General features: G+C 44.7%; 1 long non-coding RNA gene across 1 annotated transcript; it reads right to left on the bottom strand.

The window, feature by feature from the left end:
• Positions 1–413: 413 nt before the first annotated feature.
• Positions 414–7,785, bottom strand: LOC143434291 (uncharacterized). The gene is made up of 3 exons (XR_013103661.1): positions 7,653–7,785; positions 6,941–7,088; positions 414–1,019 (listed from the first exon to the last, which is right to left on the bottom strand). It is a non-coding gene; the product is annotated as an uncharacterized LOC143434291 (long non-coding RNA).
• Between the last annotated feature and the right edge of the window lie 232 nt (positions 7,786–8,017).

Here is an 8,017-nt window from a genome sequence, read left to right as displayed (position 1 = left end):
CGGCTCTGTAGGGAGAAGAGAGACTGAGGCTAGTGTGTTTGCTAGCGTGGCGATGTGTGTCACGCTAGGACTCAGAAGATGCTGAGCAGATGTTGGCCTTGTGCTCTTGGACTCCAAACTCCAGAACTACGAGCTAAACCCAAAACAAATCTCAAAATAGATAAACACCAGTCTCTATCCTTTATAGATTACCCACTCTGTATTATTCGGTTGTAGCAGTAGGAAGTGAATGAAGACAGCAAGAAGCCTTAGGCAAAGGCACACGTATTTCAGGGCCAAAGGTTTCCTCTATTACAGAAGAAAGGGTCTATAAGATCAGTGTTCCCCACAAAGGTGTGTGGGGTGGCTTCAGGGAATGACATGGCAAGCTTTCTGTTGCAGCCACAAATTTAAGCCAGTTCTTCATCAAGCCAAAAAATAAAATCAGTTTGATGCTAATACTTTTAAACATTCTTTAGAACATGCTCACCTTCCCTTTTATTAAACTTGGAGCAGACCCTATGCTGGAAGCTTCCAGCAGGTGATAATGCTTAGGCGAATTCATTGTGATTGCTTTTGTACTGTATTTCATACTTATAGTTATCTTCCAGTTTTGACAAGCTACACTCATCTTGCATTTGCAAGCATGTAACACCTCAGAGAGGCTGTGATTTCAGCAGCTCAATAAAACCTCCCTACTTTTTCTTGCCCATGCCAAGTGTGTTGAAGTCAATCTAACCCTATAGGCTTTAGAAAGTCTAAGACATTGCTTGCCAAACTTCCCTTTTATTTGAATCCCCTGGAGGTCTCCTTCATACAGAGGGTGCTAGACCTCACCTCTGCAGCTTCTGACTCTGTGGGTCTGGGGGAAAAACAGAGATCGAATCCCCGGTGAGGCTCCTGCTGCTGGTCTGGAAATCACTGTCAGAAAACAGCTCATGGGTAGCTCTTCTCATGGCGCAGTGATGCAGGCTCAAGGGGAATTCTTGAGCATCACCACTTGGATTGTCTCCGTGTTGGAAGAAGTGCTGGTTCTCTGCCTTCAGAAGGGACACACATTAGTTCTTCCCACAGCGTACTCATCAGAGCTATTCAAGGAGCCACCCGATTCAAGGCAGTGCATGGAGCAGAAGGCCTAGGGATGTGTGATCCTCTGATATACCCAGACAGAAAGGAGGGAGGAGAAGGATGAGTACCAGACATCCAGACTAGAAGTCTAATCTACATCCAGACTTTAAATCACTCTTAGCCACTGGAAAAGTAATTTTAAAAAAATCTCCTGAGGCTGGAGAGATGGCTCAGTGGTTAAGAGCACCGACTGCTCTTCCAGAGGTCCTGAGTCCAATTCCCAGCAACCACATGGTGGCTCACAACCATCTGTAATGGGATCTGATGCCCTCTTCTGGTGTGTCTGAAGAGAGCAATGGTGTACTCATATACATAAAATAAAAATAAAGTTTTTTTTTTTTTAAATCTTCTGAAGCAAAAAGTCATATAGAGAAAAATTCAAAGTAAGGAGTGACAAAGAGGGCTATATTTATGGCCAAAGTAGAGGAGCCATATGAGAGACCCAAGTGCTAGTTAGCCGTCATGTCTGGTGCCAAAGGCTATAGCAACTACCCTGCCAAGACCTTCAAGCCCATTTCTTTCCCGCCTGAGTTGCTCTCATATCTCCTGTGCTGCTCTGCTCAGAAACTCTATGCACGCCACGGAGCACCAGGTGTCTATCTTAAGACGTAGTTGGGGAAAAAGAAAAGCAAAAGGATTATATAATGCCTTTCGCCCCTTAGTTGGGAAATACCCAAACAACTTGATTCCAGGTCGTGGTCTCTTTGCTGATCCTCAGTGTCCTTTATAGTCCTTTATGGCTCCATGGCTCCCCAAATGTGATGTGTGGCCACTATTCACACAGCAGAGGTTTGTGTGTTTGGGGAAGGTTCTGATTCAAGAAGTTTTATAATGCAGTGAGAGCGTGTGAGGTAGCAGTTGGGGATGATGAGGAGGAAGAAAGAAGGAGATGAAGGAGAGGAAGGTGAAACTCTAGGACTTGCTATCTGTGCTTCCTATGTTTTTCCAATTTCTTATTGTTTTAAAATAAACGGGTGCTTTGGAGCAATGTTTGCCAAGCAGCATTGAAAGGCAGCTTTACAGAGATTGAGCCATTGGGCTCAAAGCACTACAGTCTGCTTTTGGCTCCAAACCACTGGGAAGAGGAGATGGGAAGAAGGGACTGTTGGCTGGAGCTGTGGGTAACTGAAACAGCTCTGCTCAAGATAGGGCATGCATGGAGAATCTGGCTATGCGCCTAGTTATATTTCAGGGCAAATAGTTTGTCATTTATTTCTCTGCACCATCCAATGCATTAGAAAGAATTATATATTATTATAGAAGTAAAAAAACCCACAGGAATAAATTTTTAGCCCATGTGCCTGGTGTATTAGTCTGCTGTTGCTGATGTAACATATTAGTGACAACTAATGGCTTGTAAAGGCATGAACATGTTGCATCTTTGTAGGTCATAGATCTCAATAGACTAACATCAAGATTTTGGAACTGAATTTCTTTCTAGAGGCTACAGTATTCCAGGCTCAAGGCTGCATTTCTGTCTTTGAAGCCAGCAGCATAGCAGAATCCTTGTATCCTATCCCTCCTTTTATAGCTCCTTCTTCCAATTTGGAGGGTTCCTGTGATTACAAAAAGCCACACAGATAATCCAAGCAACTTTCCCTATCTTAAGGCCAGTTAACTGACAATTTAATTCTCCTTCAACATGTATAACGTCGTAGACCTAGAGCATAGCTACTTTTGAGTGGTGTTTGATCTTGTATGTGTATTCATAACTTATCTGAGAGCAGAGCTAGGGATGCATTTAAAGTTCAGTATCCTTTCCTCTCTAGGACATCACTTTAAGACAGAAAAACAGTTAAAACACGAGGTAGGTGGGTTGGGTTGATATCTGCATTGAAGCTCAATCTCACCTTTACCAGCTGTAGAAACCTGGGGACACTACCTAAGCTCTCTGAATCTCAGGCTCCTGATCCTTAAACGTGGATACTCAGTAGCACCCCCAGATGAAAGATGAAGTATAAAAACGATGAAAAACGCTTAGCCCACTTCCAGGACATGATCCCTATAAGTGATATGGGAAATAACATGCTTAGTTCATGTGCTGGCTAGCTTTACTGCCAACTTGATGCAAGCTAAAGTCAAGCAGGACAATAAAACATTGCCTGAGGATTTGCTTATACCAGATGCTTATAGGCAAGTTTGTGGAGGTATTTTCTTGATTAATGATTGATGTGGGATGACCCAGATCACTGTGAGTGGGTGCTGCCCCTGGCAGGTGGTCATGTGTGCAAGGGGAGGGGGGAGGCAGTCAGTAGGCAACACTCTGCCATGGCCTCATCTTCAGTTCCTACCCCCATGTTCCTATCTTGAGTTCCCACCCCTACTTCTCTTAAGGTGGATTGTAAACTGTACAGTGCAATTAACTCTGTTCCCTCCCAAGTCACTTTTGGTCACAGTCTTTACCACACCAGTAGAAAGCAAGCTACAACAGGCCTCCTAAGGCTTCTCTGGACAGCAGGCCTGGTGCTAGAGTCATTTGACAGATGGGAATACTGAAGCTCAGAGAGTTAAATGGGGTCATTGAGACAGCTTATTGGTACACTGGGCCAGTGACAAGCTCTGGGATTCCTTCAGCTACAGTGCCCCAGCACTGTTAACTTTCAACTTAACTGACGTAAGAGAGAGAGTCTTGTTAATGTTTGTAGAAGTCTTACAGCCCTCATGCGCCAAATGTTGGGCTAAGTTCCTGATGTAAGATGTTCTGAGGTTAAGTTCACTGGCTTCTCCCTTGCACAAAACCACTGTGGCTCACCACTGTGGCCATAGTCTTTCCTAAGATTTAAAGCAGTCATTCAATAATTCTGTCCACAGATTCATGCCTAAGGCTTTTGCATATTGTCTAAGTGTGAGTTTGAGTAAAAACAATACTGTATAAAATTATATAGATATAGTTCCTGTTAGTGGGGTTATGTCTTTTAGGCAAAGCAATATGCCTTTCCTGGACCAGTTATTTATTTAACAGTAATTTCTAATGTTTTGAGTAGAGAAGTTGGTATGTTAAGGACTGTTAAGGCTATTAAAGTACTTCAGAGGATCTGAGATGTAACATCCCTTCTCCTTGTCCAAATTTAGCACTAACAGGAGCGAGAGGAGTCAGTTGAAGGTCAACATGTCCGAATAATTACTGATTAAAGCTGCCTAGTGTGGAGCCAAATGGCTTGCAAATGCTTCTAATCCACTTCTGGAAGGCAAAAACATCAGAGGAGGTCAGAACTGGTCAGCATAGCTCTGATGAACATAAGCCAGGAAGTGGCCTCCTTTGTTCTGGTAGCCCATCCTTGGAGAAGAGAAGGTAAGGCTGGAACCTCCTCTCCTAAGCTGACCAATCAATAAGGTCTCTTTCTCCTCTGAGGAGGACTATTGAGAGAAAGACATCAAGTACTTCCCTAATGCATCCTGGTGAGTTTCTTCCATGTAGAAACATCTGCAAGCTGTAGAAAGTCTCTCTCTGAAGAGCCTGCACGGTGGACACAGAGGACCTACCGAGCTGCTGGCTCCACCATGTCTACACAGCTGTAGAGATCTGCCTGATGTTCCCTGAATCCCTGCAGTGCCTGGGGCATATGACATTAGAAATGGCTGGGCCACAATGATCTGGGGATGGAGGGAAGAAAAACAGAATTGGTTTTATCCAGTTCTCTTTGGACTGTTCAGTCTACCATGTGGGAAGCCTGTATGGTACTGAAGATTGCTAGAATCTGGACACACTACCTCAGGAATGGTCGTATTGTGAAGGGAAATGATTGAAACATGTTGGAACATAGTCAGGCCTGCAGGTTGGTCTCCAATGCTGGTGTAGGCAGGATTAGAAGCAGACACAGAAATGGGGCTGGGGCTGTAGGATGTTTTTAGTGCTCAATACTTATAAAAGGAAAAGGATGCAGGACAGGAAGGAGTAAGAACACATAGCAAGCCTGATGGGCTCTCAGACAACCTGGCGGGACCTTACTGTCACTGTAGAGGGTCAGTGTGGCCCAGTCATTCTTAGGGTCATATGTGTTCGCTCTTCCTCCACCACTGGCTACAGTCTTGACATGTTAGCCATGCCCAGTTGCTCCAGGAGGGGCAGATACTCCCCCACTGCATCAGCAGAACACTCTTTCTACCTTGTCAAATGACATCAAGTCTTCTGTGGACAGAACTCTCCTGTCTGCACTTGGCCTCAGTGTGTGCACAGGATTATGGTCTGTTCACTGTTGCACCTAGAGTATCTAGTAAGAGCCTTGTATGTGGCAGATGACTGGCAGGTGGCTGTCCTAGCACCTGTACGTCTGGTACATGTCCACCTCCAATACACATTTAAATGGATGCTTTTGTGTAAGTGATACAGGCACTCCCAGACATGTGTGCCTTGTTTTGTGTCGTATCCTTCAAGGTACCTAGACTAGAATTTCATACTTGCATGCAATTTCTCAGGAAATACTATTTTTTTTAAATTTGTATTAAATCAAAACTTATCTTACTCTGGCCAAAAATACTCAACACAGGATCTGGAAGCAGAGGGGAAAATCAAGCAAGTATTCCAGAAACAGGGAAAATAAGGTCTGAGAAGGTACTGGAAATGATTTTTTTAGGAAATGAAACTAACATGGTAGATACCCTTCTGGATTTTTTAAAAAAATCTATTCCAGGGAGGAATTACTCAGAGCTCTATAAAGATAAGTTAGTCTGGGACTATCAGATCTTTAAGACCTTAAGAGGGATGAGGTAGAGATGGACAGGGAGAAAGACAAATCATGGGCTGATGACACTGCCATTCAGGTCCAGGTATAAAATCTATTCCTCTATGAGGCTTAGGAAGCACCACGGAGGCAAAGTGTACCAGCTTTCTCCCCGCTTCCCCCCACCCCCTCCAGCAGACGGTTGAAAAGGAATGTCCTTCAGTCATTGGCTGGGCCTCAAAGGCAACAGGGAGGTAAGATCTGATTGCCAACGAGAATTGGGGGCTTCAAACAAGCCAAACAGGAAAAGGAAAGGCCCCTTCAATTGTTCAGAGTTGAAGAGGAAGACGAAGGCAATATCATCTTTCATCAGCCACTCCCTGTGGGGGAGATGAACTTTCCTACGCTTCTCCGAGCTTGCAGTGAAAGGCTGTCTCTTTCTCCATCAAAAGCTTGTAATCAGATGGTAACTTTGACTGGACTAGAAGACTTTGGGACCAAGTCAGAGTCAACAGCCATTCATTTGGTAACTCTTGTCTCCTTTGGTTAATACGTGATAGAGATTTCTTAGATTTTCTCTTTTCCTTTGACTTCAGAGGATAAACAAATTTGAAGGAGTCTTTGGTGAGGGCTGCAAGAGGTGTCTACGTGACAGGTCTTTCCTGTCCCCAATGAGCCAGTAGCTTTTTGGCAAGACGGATTGGTGACAATGGTTGCTATGGTCTGGTTATTTTCTTATCTATTCCTTCCTTGTAAAGACACCATAAGATGTTGCTGATGATCTCTCTCTGTACCCAGGAGGAAGCAGAAGCTCAGGAACTGCGGTTTCCTAATAAAAATCACCACCGGAAGTAAAGGGGCAGAGCAGAGACACAGCCTCAAGCATGTCAACTCTGAAGCAACAGTTCTCAACTGGGGTGATCCTGCCCCCTTACCCGCTCTTCCAGAGCACATTAACAGTATTTGTGGATGTTTGGGTTGTCACAGTGGGGTTGGGTGGGGGCAGAGACCAGGGATGCTGTTGAACATACAATGCACAGGACAGCCCATCCCAACACCAAGTAATACTGGTCCTACCATGGCAGAGGCACTAAGGGTGAGAAATACAGTTAAAGCCATCCCTGTGTGGACATGCGTGATTGTTCTGACTTCTTCAGCTTACTGTCACTCACCTGAGCTCCTGAGTGTCCTATTCACAGGACTCATTGTCTCTTCGGTTTCATATGTTTTCTTTTGATTTCAGTTGTTAGTAGTCACTCATATTCTAAGCTGTTTGTGGGTAAAGGTTTCACGTCTCCATCCTGAACTCCTCTTCAGTACCTGAAAAACAGTGAGTGTTCAATGGATATTTGTTAAATTGGTGAACTGGCAAATGGACACAGAGAAAGTACAAACCTCATAAAATCACAAAAGCAAAGTGGCCGCCAGCAGAGAAGTGAGTCCTGCTTCTGTCTGAATCTAAATCCTCTGTTTTTGGCCCTGTGTCATGGAGTTGTTATGAGGTATGGGACTGAGAGCCAGTCTGTACTCTGTATGAGCTCAGAGACCAGCACAGGGGAGAGAAAGTGAGTGTCAGGGTGTGGTGCCAAATCCAGACTGGGAAAGAAATGAGGAGCAAAAAATGGATGGGAGGGACTTGGGTTGTGCTGAGGCCTGGTACATGAAGACCATGAGAGAATGCGGTGGAGAGTTGCCCAGATATTAAAAGAACAGCTTAACTTGTCTACAGTCAATCTTTTTCTCCTTTTAGCAAAGATGGTCAGTAGGACATTTATCTTTTCCTAGTCCTCAGGGACTTTGGATCTCTTACAGTCTTCAAAAATGTTTGGCTAGTGGCTGGACAAATGTACATTCAAGATCTAGAAGTACCCTAAAGTCAAGTACCTGGTTGGCATTGGCTCCATCTGTCAGATGCTGGCTCTGGTAGGAACAGTGACCAAATGTGGGAGCAAACTCCCACGGGCTCGATGCTGGAGCAGCTGCAGGGAGGGTAGGGAGGGTAGGGAGGGTAGGGAGGGTAGGGAGGGTAGGGAGGGTAGGGAGGGTAGGGAGGAAGAGTCTGGGTAAGGATGGGGAGAGAGGCAAAGGAGATGTGGGTGAGTGAAGGAGCTGGGAGGAATGCAGCAAAAGAGAGAGAGGATGAAGAAGAGAGGAAGGGAATGGAGAAGAGAGGATAAGTCAGAGGGAAGAAAGAAATGAGGTTAATAGTAAAAATGGAAAGTATTTTTGAACATTTATCACTATGTATC

This window comes from Arvicanthis niloticus, chromosome 14, assembly GCF_011762505.2.
Source record: "Arvicanthis niloticus isolate mArvNil1 chromosome 14, mArvNil1.pat.X, whole genome shotgun sequence".
Classification (NCBI taxonomy): Eukaryota; Metazoa; Chordata; class Mammalia; order Rodentia; family Muridae; genus Arvicanthis; species Arvicanthis niloticus.
This window is presented reverse-complemented; position numbering and strand designations above follow the sequence as displayed.